Below are 13,174 nucleotides of genomic sequence, written 5' to 3'. Positions count from 1 at the left end.
GTCTAGCTTCAGCTTGGTGACTCTTGCACTAAGGACTCCAACTTCCCATCAGAGGAAGAACTTCTATGGAAGACAGTTGTAGTGAAAGGAAACAGTAAGGCTGATGTGTCTTAATCTCCATTCATGTTTTATTTAAAGGTTAGAAAAATATCTTCTGCAGTCCAGCAGACAGGGATCTTCTAAGTCATTCACACACTTCTCATTCTTGCTCAATTTCTGGAATTTTCCACTGGTGCCAGAAGCTCCATCTGGTGGGTGTGTACACTTACTGCAAAACTGAAAGGGAATTAACTATTTCCTTATCAACTTTTGTTGAGTAGTAAAAGTTCCGTACACTGTCTAATTTCTGTGCACTAATAGAAAATACAAAATGGCCAAATTTCGATCGCTCTGGGAACCACAACTCCTTATTTCTGTTCTTACACTCTGATGAGAACATCTGTTGGTTTTTTGGGGTGACATAGGCCGAGGTGTGTTAAAGACTCTTGTTACCTGAATCTGCACGTTTTCTAAAGGAGGATCTTTTGAACACACACCAATAAAACCCTCTGGCAATCTCTACTGCATTCTGACAAGCAGTTTTAAATTGCATCCATTCTCTAGGGCATGCTACACTTCAGTGCATAGGAAATTTTAAATTAGAGGCACTAGCAGCTCAAGTAGGCTTATGCACCTACTGCCATCTTAAATAACGTCTTTTGTGGCTGTTCAAGATCTCCAAAGATAAATGTTTATATGCATCCACATATGTGCAGTGAAATCAATACGTAATATACATACTCAGTATGATGGCCTCGCTTGTTTCTTAAAGACTTCAGTTTGAAATGCAATAAAGCCTGCACATCTTGCAGAAATCTGAAATCGAGACTGGAGATCATTGAAGCACGAAGGATATTATTTGCTTACACCATGATATCCACACTTCAGTGATCAGGAAAAAAAGGCTGCATGAATGTACTCTACAATTCCAAAATAATCCTCATCTAGATTGTAGCTAAACATGGACAATTCCAGAATAAGAATTATTTTGGAAACAGAAGCACGTTTCATGAATTAGAAGTTACCATTTAAATTAAAACAAGAATCATCTTGAAATTTCCAATCCAAAGCTCACAAAAACACTTGTGTAATTGAACAAAGCAGCAGAGAAGTCTCTGTGAAATGTGCAAGAACAAAGCATGTAATCGATATTCACAGCATTTATGATTGGATTACACTGATTGTGAAACTGCAATCAGATTAGATTGCTAGTGAAAATGGTAGTCCTGTCTTCTCCGTGTCATGTTTTCCTGACACCACCTCTGTGTCAACAGCCAGAGCAGAGACCTGATCCAGCTGAGAAGTGTTTGTCAGGCAGCAGCTCCTTTGCTCACCCAAACAGAAGCAGGAGGACTGGTACAAGTAACGTGGCTCACACTGCCCTGTCCAGGGGCAGCACAGGCACAGATACAGTTAAACCGATAGTGAAACTCCATCCCCTGGTGTGTGCTGCCTGGTAAAACGCATGGCTTGCATGCTGGGGTAAGTGGCAGAACAAATCACCGAAACAAAAGAGAGCATACAAATACTTTTACAAGCTCATCCAAAACCAATGCCAATACATGCTTTCAGAGAGTAGATATATTAGATATTGAAAGGATCTCGCCAACTGGCTAGCATCTGAGTATCTGAAGTGTAAAAATAGTCAGTGAAGTAGGCTGATGCTAATTGTTTTTCCTTTGCTTACCACTCGACACACGCTATGCACAAATGCTGGCATGACATGATTGGGTAAAGTCTGTAAACAAGAGCTTAAAAAATCAGTCTTACCACTTCACATTTCTTACCTCTTTCCCTTTCTGTCTAAGCATAGCTCCCAAGTGTTCCAATCCCTGACTACATTCCAGCGTTAATCCACCTCAGCTACTGCTGTCTTCGGTCTGACTCAGGAACCTTCGATATTCAAAGGGCTTCATAGCAGCAGCAGCAGGAATGGGGAAACAAAACAAAACACACAAAAAAAGATCACAACCATAAGTTTGACTTTTTAAGAGGGGAGGGAAAGCATTTTAAGACAATTGTTTTGCCTACTTAGATTTCAAGAGACATTTTGCCCCCTTACTGTTGCTGCTATGAATCTGCAACACTAACAACTTCTTTGGCCCAGCTGCAGCACGAGCAGAGAACTATCAGATCCAGAGCCACAATCAGAAATCAATACAGAGAAGAGGTAAAAAAGGGTGAAAGAAAGGAAGCCCAAGGCTGGGGCCTCAAAGAGGAGAGCTGGGGGTAGGGGAGAAACATGGAACAGCAAAGCCAGGCTGGAGAGCGTGCCCTTTCCTACACCTGACCAGCCAGATGAGCTGAAGAGTATGACTTCAGTGCAGAGGGCTGTTTACACAGTTACTTAGTTTCTATTTCTTGCAAATTGTTCTAGATACTATTTGAGAAGTGGATTTTCAATGAAACATTTTGCCACATGCTCTGGATAGTCAAGAACCTGCAGGTGTGATGTGTTCATGGAGTCAACTACGCAGGTTTAGGACCAACAGCCTGTTAAGATGTTTTCATCCAAATCATCTTTAATGCCACCTTAAAAGAAAAAAAAAGTAAGGATATAACTGGTGGTAACTCAACTGACTCACTGCAGAAACAAACCACGGTATTTATTCCATTCTTATTCAAACCAAGAACTGTCATACTCATTCAAAAGCACTACTGTGAAATAAGAGTGAGACGCTAAATTCAAGCCTCATGTTTGCCTTTCAACACCAGCTAGCTGCAGCGAAGCTCTGAACAATGCAGCTTTCTCCTTAAGGCACACGGCCCTCAGGTAGGGAAATGAGTTACACCCTCTCCAAAAATGTCTTTATTCGAACCTAGAACACGTATTCAGGTTTTGGATCAGATCTAGGTATTTCCTGAAAGCCCAAAATGAAGAGGTCCATTTCGCCACCCTGACTAGCAAAGCAAGGGTGTTCTTCCCAAAATGTGCCAGAACACACCTTCTGCCTATACAAAAGGTAAGAGGATTTATTTGTTTTAAACTACAGTAACATAATCCAGAGTTCTTTTTCTTCCAAAGCATATACAGACACCTCTATTACATTATCCTTAGAGCAGCACCTTTTCTTTTCATCTCCATTGCTTACACTATTATCAGGAAACATACCCTTGTTTTCTATGATTTATTTCTATGAGCAGGATTACCTGCACATTAACCATTATACTGCTATATTAACAAAAATCTGAGCATAGAGCAGATCTTGATTTAATAATAAATATCTAATGCTTGTTCAGATGCAGGCCAATATAAATCAGCTGTTATCTTTTTTAAACAAGCATTTACACATATCTTTAAAGAAAATCCCAGCAAACAGCATTATTAACACACAATCTCATCTGAACTGACAATTTCAGAGATCTCCCATCTTTGCCCACGCAGATAAAGCAGATCAAACGATACCTGTGACCCACACTAACCACCTGATCAACTGCAGCCCTACTGCTACCTGCTGCCTCTCTCCTGCACCCCTGTCCTACAGACCCCTCAAACTATGACCCGCATCACATCTGACACTCTTCTGCATTCCTGATGTATAAAACAAAATCAAAACAACCAAAACCCAAACCCCTCAAACACAACCCAAACATAAACCCACAAAATTCACCCTAAAAAATTTTGCTAAATCTTACTTGCAGCCGCCTCAAAATAAATACATTAATTCATGAGCTGTCTTTGCTCCCCCAAAATCATTTGTTCCAATTTCTTTCATTACATCAATCAAATCAGCTGCCATCTTACTAAAAATTTACAAAATGCACATTTGGACTGTCTGACTTTTGACTACTGACAAGATGCTGGCATGTTTATGTATTCCAGGAATGCTCTTTAAATTTTAATATTTACTCTCTGTATTTACTATTCCTATGGAGTGGTTAAGCTGGGCTGGGAATAATCATCTATTATTATTCACTCTGCAGCGTGTCAGAAGCACAACTTACCTGCCACAGAAAATCTGTACCTGCATTCATCTAGAATTGAATAGTGAATTCAGTAGGTGTGGAGTTCAGCTTGGTAAGTACCTAACAAGTGATACTTTATACTATTAAAGCTTAATTAAAATGCTGTTGTAATACACCACTGTGAGTGACACATACCAATTCTGAAAATGCTAATGGACATCTTCTGACAACTGGTAACTTCTATCCTACTTATACAGAAAAACATTAAGTTATTCATCTCATCCTGAAGAGCACATACAGTCTTCCTAGATGTTTTGTTTGGGCAGCTGATGCTTAAGACCACAGGGCACAAACTTTCCAAAACAGTCAAGAAGTTCCTCTCCTGTGAAGGTTTTTTCATTCCAAAGCACTCTTGAGAGCAGACACTGCTCACCTCTTGTCTGTCTTACCTACAGGCAAAGGCGGCCACCTTTCACCTTCCCTACCCCTGGCACATCCGAACGTCTCCCTCCTAAACCCCGGGTGATACTACAAGCTCTTAATGACTTCTAAGCTTTAGTAGTTCCACACAATATACTTTGAAGCATAAATAGTAGTAACCTAAAGAGATGCTTTCTATGAACCTGTCTGATGGACCATCAAATCAAGTTAAAAAAAAAAGGAAAACGAAAAAGGGACTTTTTTTAATAATGGGGCACTAAAAATACATCAGTTTGCAATGATCTTAGAGAGTTATCCCCAAACACGGGAGGCATCTCATTTCTATTAGATACCAAAAAGGCATTTTACGAAGTTAATTAAGAAATAATTTTAGCAAAGGGCAGCTTACTATAAAAAACCAGTACAAAAACATTTAGCTGAGGATTACTTTTGGAGAGCAAGTTGCTCATTGTGTGCCATTCTATTTTGAATGAAGTTTAAGAAGTTGCTGTAATCATCTTCAGGAAAGGTAACAATCATCTTACAACCCATCAGCTTCAACTGCAATGTTGTTAACAATGGGGTGTGTCTGAAGAGACAACAGAAGTGTTGTCTCTTCTTAATATTTTAAGATTTCAACACCTACCACAGGAGATGTTGATGTGCTGATATCAAATTACTGCCCAACATCTGCAAAGGCACATCTAAAAAGGAACCGAGCTTCGGTTTGTTATTAAAAGCAAAACCAAAAATACTGCTTTTCTGTTTTTTAAACAGGATGTCTTTCTCACCTAGAAGGATGGTAACCTGTAACTACAGTTACCAGAGTCCCCAGAGTGAAAGTTCTTCCAAGTAGCTGAGACCCTGCAAGAGGCAGCGATGCTGGTGGCCTGCAGCATGTACTGGCTGTGCCCAGAGGAGCCAGCTACAGTGGGTCCATGCACCCTGACAGGTACGAATCACATGTCTCCATTAGCTCACACCTTAGGCCTCCCAATAGAAAATAGAAATAAAAATAAGCAGAAACACAGCTAGGAGAAACAACCTAGAAAAAAGCGAAGATCTCTAAATGGAATGAAAAACTCTGTTTCACACCTACCAAATGGCTTAAATACATCCAATAAGCAAAGAATAGCAAGACCTCAAAGTGCCTGGTTATCCGGACTCTTGCCCATGGCCCCAGACAAAGCACTCGACGCTTCAGCAACACCTCACGCTCAAGTTTCCACCGCTGCAGCCATGCGCTCAGAACGTGTGAAAAAAAGAAAGCCATGCAAGTTTATAGAGCGAGCGGCACCACCAGCCACAACCGAGGTGCGATACAACGACTGACATCCAGCCCCACGTGCCCCATCCCCGGGCGGGCGAGGTGTGCTCCGGCCCGCAGGTCCCGTCCCGTCCCGCCCGGGGCCGCCGCCGGCGCTTTGCGGCCGCCCCCCTCCGCAACCCGCTCGCTTCCCCCCCTCCTCCACCGCAGCCCTGCCCGGCGCGGGGAGGGCGCCCCCTACCGCCTGCCTCCGCGCGCCGCGCCGGGCTGCGGTGCATTTTGGGTGGGGGCTGGTATTTTTCTTGCACGGCCATAACCCGGGACCGATAATACCGATTGAACGGGGAAAACCCGCACCCCCAGCACCGCGTACACCGCGTACTTAGTGTGGAAACCACCCCCCTTCCCCTTCCCGCCTCCGCCGCCCCCCCCCCGGGTTGCAGCCGCCAAGCAAAGGGGGTGCGGGACAAGAAGGGTGCAGATCCCGGCGGCGGCGCGGGGCTCCAGGGTTTGATTTCCCCCGCCTTTGTCTGAGAAACGGGTGTCGGTAACTGTAGCCCGAGGCAGGGGATGGAGGGATGGGTGAGTCAACGACGCTCCATCCTGCAGCTGGTGCTCGGCTCGGGATACCGGCCGCGGATCGCGCCTTTTCCCGCGGGCAGAGGCTGCCGGAGGGAGGCGGCTGCTCCTCTCTCCCCCGCCAGCGCCGCTCTCCGGGGCCTCGCTCCGCCGGCGGGACCCGCGCCCGGCGGCCGGCAGGCTGCAGGCAGCGCCGGGATGCCAGCCCCGGCCACCGAGTCATCACCCCGCTCACCGCCTTACCGCCGCCGCAGCCCCCGCCGCCGCTCCCGGGACACGTCCATGTGTGGTTCCCCCCCCCCACCAGGAGGGGGAAGGGAGGAGGCTGGTGCTGCCTGCGCCGCGCGGGCCCCGCGCACAGGGGAGGGCAGCCGGCAGCGTAGCGGTCCCCGCAGCCGGCCGGAGCGGAACCGGCCTCCCCAAGGCGGCCAAGTCCCTTCAACATGTGTGCGGCCGGGGGAAAGGGGGGCCACCCGCCAACTCCTCCGCAGCCCCCCGGCTGCAGCGCGCAGGGCGGCGGGCACGGCGCGGGGCTCCTGCCCCTCGGGGCGGGCGCGGGACTCCCGCTCCGCCGCCGGGGCCGGGGCTGCCGGGGGCCGCAGCACCCGCCGGGCGGAGGGAGGGAGCGAGGGGGCGGGCGGGGGCTGCCCCCGCCCGGGTCGGACCGCGGACTCACGCACACACCTACCTGACTAGGGCTCTCCTCAGCAGCGAGGGCGGGCGCTCCCCCGGCACCTCTGGCTGGGGGTGGGGGTGCGCGGAGCTGCCTCCCTGGCGCCGCCCGGGTCCCTGGGCGGGCGGGCGGAGCGGAGCCGGCGGCGGCGGCGCGGGGGAGACAAAGGGGGCTGGATGGCGGCGGGAGGGGAGGGGGAGAGGGGGCGAGTGTGCGGGGGGTGGCCTATGGTGAGCGGGTCCCGGGGGGCGGGGGCGGCGGCTTCACTGGGCTCGGTCCCCGGGGCGGGGGGTGTGGGGCTGCGGGGCGGGGGGGGGGCTCCCTGCAGACAATACAGCCGGGTCCCTCCTGCCCAGAACCTGCCCTGGACAAGATGGCGGCCGAGAAAGAGCGGAAGTGACGCGAGACTCTCATTAGCATACGGGACTCATTGTCCGGCGGGAGGGGAGGGGGCCGCGCCCCGGGGGGGGAGGGGGCTGGAGCCCCTGTGTGCTCCCGCGGGACCGGGCCCCATCGCTCCCCGCGGGCCGCGCCCCGCCGCCGCCGGGCGGGTTACATAACCCCGCCGAGCGTGGGGGGGGCGGCGGCGGCGCTCTCGCGAGAGACATACGGAGGGAGCCGCCGGCGGGATCTACCCCCTCCCCGCTAGGAGGCGCCGCGCCCTGCGGCTGGGGCCGGAGAGGCAGTTGACACCGCCCCGGTTATCCCTCCGCCGCCCCCGGCCGGGACTACATCCTGTCCTGAGGGGCCGGCCGGGGGCTGGGGTTTGCGCCTGGCGAGCCGCACGCCCACGTGACCGCGGTGCGCGCACGTGACCGCGCGGCCCTCGGCACACGGTCCCGTGCAGCGGCGGCGGCGGCGCCTCAGGGTGCGCCCGCCCCGCCCCGCCCCGCTCCGCGCGCCGTCGGGAGGGGCGGGGCCAACCCCCCCCCCCCCCCCCGCGAGAGGGGCCCCCGCGCCGCAGCGCGCGCCTCGCTTCACACCATGGACAGCGCAGCGCGGCCTCAGGGCACGGGGGCGGGAACGGGAACGGGACCGGGACGGACCTTCTGCGCCGCCCCGCACCGCCCCGCGGCACGACTCGGCGGTGGGACCCGCAGCCCTGCTCGCCTCAAAGGAGCGAGCTTCGAGTTGGGCGACGGCCATGCGGAGAGCCGCGCTCAGGGCCTCGTGCCACAAGGTGTTCCACAGGCGTCTGGGAGAGCAGTGAGGAGATGTGAGGCAGTGGGGTCTGCCTCATGCGCTCTCTGAAAGCTGAACCTGGCGTATTTTGGCTTAATTTACTGAAGGCGAGTGGTTGGCTGAAGGTGGATGTCATGTGCCTGGTGAGCCTTGTGCACATGTTCACACACACGTGGAAACAATGCTTGATCACCTGCTGTAACATCTGGATCATGACAAGGCTTCACATACGATTGATTCTTCCTGGTGGGTCAAGACAAACACGCTCAAGATCTCTCCAGCAAACGAGGCCCAATTCTATAGAGCAGGAAAAAGACATTCTACAAGTGAAAGGGAATGTTGGGGTTTGTTCCTTCAAAGCTACACAAACACTTGAAGGATGAAGTAAAGTGCAATTCCATCCTCAGCATCCAAACCCGTTCTGGTTCAGAGTTACACATGCTGTAATTAAGCCTGGCAATACTAGAAAAGTCAAGTCTGTGTTTTCAAATCATTGCCTGAAGAGTATAGAAAAGTTGTCATAAGTTACTTCGTAAAACTCAAAGATCTCCCACATTTTCGAGTGACTGATACCCTGACTGTGTGTAAATGGCCATGTTTATCACAGTCACATAAGTAGCTTTTATGGAGAATTTAGTGGCATTTTGTTGTTAGCTTGCTTGAAGACTTTGTAGTTGAGTGGAATTTAGAAGTACGCTCTTGGTCACCGTCTGCAGAGCTTCATTTCACCAGGTACGTTCATGGGATCTTTACACCAGTGGTCATAAGAGTGAGGAAGTCACATGCAACAGAATGGAAATACACAAAACTTCCCTGCAAAAACAAAGCTTGTACTTCAGTGTTGAAAGGGATTCTAGAAGTGAGGTACTTAACAGTTCCCCTGCAATACTCGTATGTGAAATACGTCTCAACTAGGCAGAGCGAGGAAAGCTGGTTTGGGTTTTCACTATAGCTTCAGTTTGCCTTCCAAGAGTAGGTACTCCACTGAGACTTGTACTGAAAGATGAGAATAACACAAAGTTTGTATGAAAAGATTGATTTTAAAGGGAAAACCCAAGCAGTGAGGAAGAAGGAGAAAAGGAGCCTGGAGTCTGCTTTTCTCCTGTGCGTACAGAGTGAGGTGAACAAAATGAAACAAAAGGTGATGCTAATAGTCTTAATACACTTTTTGTATTACCAAAGTGGGGATTGTTTCTCACAATAGAGTGTGGCCACTAGGAAAATGGGTAAAATCATAGCACTAAACACTTAACACCAGAGGGGTCACAATTAGCATTCCCAAGTGGAATAGGTGTAATTAAACTTGTGTTGTGCTATTGATTCAGGTCAAAATTGTGCCCAGATTCGTAACTGTACTAGTTCAGCAGCAGTACCATGTTTGGTTTTCATTCAAATACAAAACAACTAAGACAACTATCAATGGTTTTAAGCACCAAACATAATTAATTATATAATAAATACAAGTTAATCCTCAGGAGCATTGAGATAACTGGTTTCACAATGTTCTTAGAGAACCATTATGCCATCCAGCTCCAGAGCCATTTAGACACTTCATCATCTGTCAGCGTTCTCTGACATTCTTCCATGAAGATGACTTTGGGAAGAGCAACCAGGAAGGAACAAAATTTAGTCTGTATCAAGATGAAAGTAGGGAAGGACTATGCCTTGCCACAGAGTACTCTCCTTTTTCCCTTGTTTTTCAAGAAGATGCCCCTATTGAGCAGGTCTGAGATGCTTAAAATAGGTAGGTTTGCTTAGTGGGTTGGGATAACCTGAAAGGAAAGGTTGATGTCTTAGTCAGAGCACTAAGAAACTGATCTGTCATAAGTGACACTTAAATTCCACTCAGAAGCTGGTCAGTCAAAATAACATGTCCTTTGGAGGTGATGTTTTACTGGCAAGACAAATTACATTCTGTCTGTGGATATAGGATTGATGTCTTGTATGTTGTCAATGCCTTCAGAAACACTGCATTCAGACAGGATCTGCTGAGTGAAAGACTTGATTAAAATTTTAAAATCACCTAAGTTCAGTATTTAAGTAATTTTTCACAGCATCATAGCATCAACTAGGTTGGAAAAGACCTTTAAGATCGTCAAGTCGAACCATTACCCATCACTTTCCAGCAGCTTGTCTGTTTTACCTCCCCTGCATTGTATAACAAGTAATATCATTATTTTGACAGAATCCACCCATCAGAAGTAGTGCCATGTGCCTGCCTTGCGGAGCAAGCAGGATGCAAAACTGGACTGGAAATGAGAGCTCTCCAAACACATTGCAGCCAGGAAATTCACTGTGTAGTAAGTAAAACTGATTATTTAATTCCTGGGTATCCCCCCAGTCGTTGCATAGAAGTAGTGGGTCAGAAGACCCCAAAGCAAACAGTGACTGTAGGAGCTCAGTCAAGATCTTTCCTGTTCTGGCACAGAAGTGGAAGTATAGTTTAGTGCTCAGATCTTCCCCTTCCTGAGAGCGCAGCATTTCAGGAGCTTGACAACCCCCCTGAGCTTCCCAGGAAACGTCAAGCTCTCAGCTGTGGTTTTGTCTGGGCTCACCTCCTACGGTGTGACATGTTTGCAGAAGTCAAAACAGGAAAGATGTTTGTGAGCCAAACAAAAGGTAGTTTATTGTTGTTGTTGTGGGGTTTTATGATGATGCACCATTGATAGCAGTTTCTGTTGAAAAGTCAGTGCCACAAACCTTGCTGCAATAACCTTCCATTCTATGATCTCTGCCCACTGCTGCTTTGGTGAAATCCCTCTCTCAAGGGTGGAGTTTTCCAATCTAATTTTGAATTAAAAGTTGCAATTCCATTTCCTTCTCTCCAGTCCCAATATGTTTTCCCCTGGACAATAACAATCATAGTCTGTAAGAAGTCACAAATGGCCACCAGAAAGTGAAGTGTGGCAGGAACAGAGAAGGAAAAAAGAGTCTGTGCTTTACAGAAGCTCTGTGATTACCTTCTTTATTCATGTCTTCAGCATGGCACCTTGGAGGTGATATGTCATAAAACAGTTATAAAGGTTGATAAGCAATCCTCTTGTCTGGGTATACCCTGGTCATACCAGTCCTCATGTTGAATTCTGGAATGCTAACCACTGAAAAGCTGTTGCTGGAGTCATCAAGGCACTGAACTCAGTAGGCAATCTGTTATTGAATTCGTCGTGCCAAGATTTCAATCCATGTTTATACTGGAATCTTGATAGACCCTTAAATAAATATTATTGATTAGTCACCAGTATATTTTACTGTTGATATGCAGAAGGTTGTGCAACCTTGCAGTTGGCTTTCTACACAGTCCACTGGAAAATATGTTTTACTATAGCGCTTGTATTGGCAACTAGGTACATCTTTATCGCAGGCTCAGATTAAAGCTTCAGATTTAAAAAAACACCATAAACCAAAACTGCAGCCAACTCCCTCCGACCTCAGATCAGACAAATCCTCACCCACAAGACCCAAACAAGATAAGCTGGGGATCTCATTTTGATGCTGGTTTCACACGCAGTTGGATACGTTAACCAAGCCTTGGTTGCCTGAAGTGGTTGTCCCAGCTTCAGAATCATTATGATCTAGGTCAGAGGGATTAAACTGCTTGACTTTATGAATGACAGACCTAAATCTTCATATGAGTAAGACAAAATCATACCTCAGGGTGTGAACTGTATTGTGTATCCCTGAGACAGGGCTGTTTGAGAGCGCAAGGGGCATGAGGAGACCTCCTGCCTCCTGCAGTACAGCTGATCAGCTGCAAAGTCTTTGGACAAGAGGTAGTATCAATTTTAGAAGCCCCCAATTATGTGTCTCATCTCCCAGCTGGGGCTTCAGATTGTCTGATGAAACACTTCATGCTGATACAAAGCTGCCGAAGACACTGAGCAGAGCTCTGACTGGGACGTGCATTCAGAAGCATGCTCAGACCAGAGTGCAAGCATCAAACCTAAGATTATAATGGATAACCCTAGGGATACACTATGCAAAACTCTATTACTGCATGCTTGAAGTTCAGCACATGGCTTTGGTTGTTCTAACGGGTTTGAACAACTGAGCCTGCTGTGGAAGATTTTTCATACACTGCCTTGAATCTCTAGCCCACAATAACAGAACAAGGTCTTCCCGGCGCCTTGCCTGCCTGCCAACGGGGGCAATCAGTTTGCCATTCAGGAGAAAGTGAATTTTACTGGTACAAAATGTGACTTACCTTTTCCCCCCGCTTCATTAAACATGCCCGACCAAATGCATTCATGATATATACTGATTTAAGCCAGGAAGGAATTAAAACTCTTGCCAAATGATTGAGTTCTTGCCAAATGATTGAGTGCTTGCTGACACAGACTCCTAAGCAACTATAATAAAGTATATTAGCTGAGTATTTATGCCTTCTCAGGAAATGCATATGGGTGTAACCGAGAAAAGCTGATTCCATGTGGAACTGTAAAACAAGGGACATCATAATATGAAAAATTCTCTGTAAGTGTCAGGCCAGTGTTTTGTGGTGGCCAAAACAAGGCAAGTAGAGTATTGCCATGATATTAAGAAAGGAACTAAAATGTCACTGTAAGTCATGAATATTCAAGACATTTTATGGAGTTCTAGGCACCTGATCCCTAAAGATTATAGTAGAACTGTCTGTCATCCCATTATAGTCTGTTATTAGCATTGTGAGAACAGCAAGGTGTGGTGTGGTTTCTGTCTGAGGAAATTAAAAAGACAAGACTAATTATGATGAGGGGGTAAGCAGGGTCTATAAAATAATAGGAAAATGGGAAACAGGAAGTATGGAACATAGAATACCAGAATCACAGAATGGGTTGGAAGGGACTTTAAAGATCATAGAATCACAGAATGGTTTGAGCTGGAAGGGATATTAGGGATAATCCAGTTCCAGCCCTACTCCCACAGGCAAGGACACCTTCCACTAGAGCAGGTTGCTCCAAGCCCCTGTGTCCAACCTGGCCTTGAACACTGCCAGGGATGGGGCAGCCACAGCTTCTCTGGGCACCCTGTGCCAGCGCCTCAGCACCCTCACAGGGAAGAATTTTTTCCTTGCATCTAATCGAAATCCTTCCTCTGGCAGGTTAAAGCCATTCCCCTTGTCCTGTCCCTAC

At 47.7% G+C, this 13,174-nt stretch overlaps 1 protein-coding gene across 18 annotated transcripts in view; it reads right to left on the bottom strand.

Annotated features, from left to right (window-relative positions):
* Window positions 1–7,271, bottom strand: part of ADNP (activity dependent neuroprotector homeobox) — a 31,060-nt gene extending 23,789 nt beyond the window's left edge. For 6 of the 18 annotated variants that reach the window (XM_030503394.1, XM_030503412.1, XM_030503413.1 and 3 more), the window contains exons 1-2: window positions 6,900–7,249; window positions 1,827–1,949 (exon numbers count right to left, since the gene is read on the bottom strand). The gene's annotated coding sequence lies outside the window, so the exon portion shown is untranslated. Of the gene's footprint in view, window positions 1–1,826; window positions 1,950–5,464; window positions 6,798–6,899 lie in introns of those variants that run through there. The other 12 variants (XM_030503399.1, XM_030503400.1, XM_030503411.1 and 9 more) reach the window with 8 other exon arrangements.
* Between the last annotated feature and the right edge of the window lie 5,903 nt (window positions 7,272–13,174).

The sequence above is a fragment of the Strigops habroptila genome, chromosome 13 (genome assembly GCF_004027225.2).
Source record: "Strigops habroptila isolate Jane chromosome 13, bStrHab1.2.pri, whole genome shotgun sequence".
In the NCBI taxonomy this organism is placed as follows: Eukaryota; Metazoa; Chordata; class Aves; order Psittaciformes; family Psittacidae; genus Strigops; species Strigops habroptila.
This window is presented reverse-complemented; position numbering and strand designations above follow the sequence as displayed.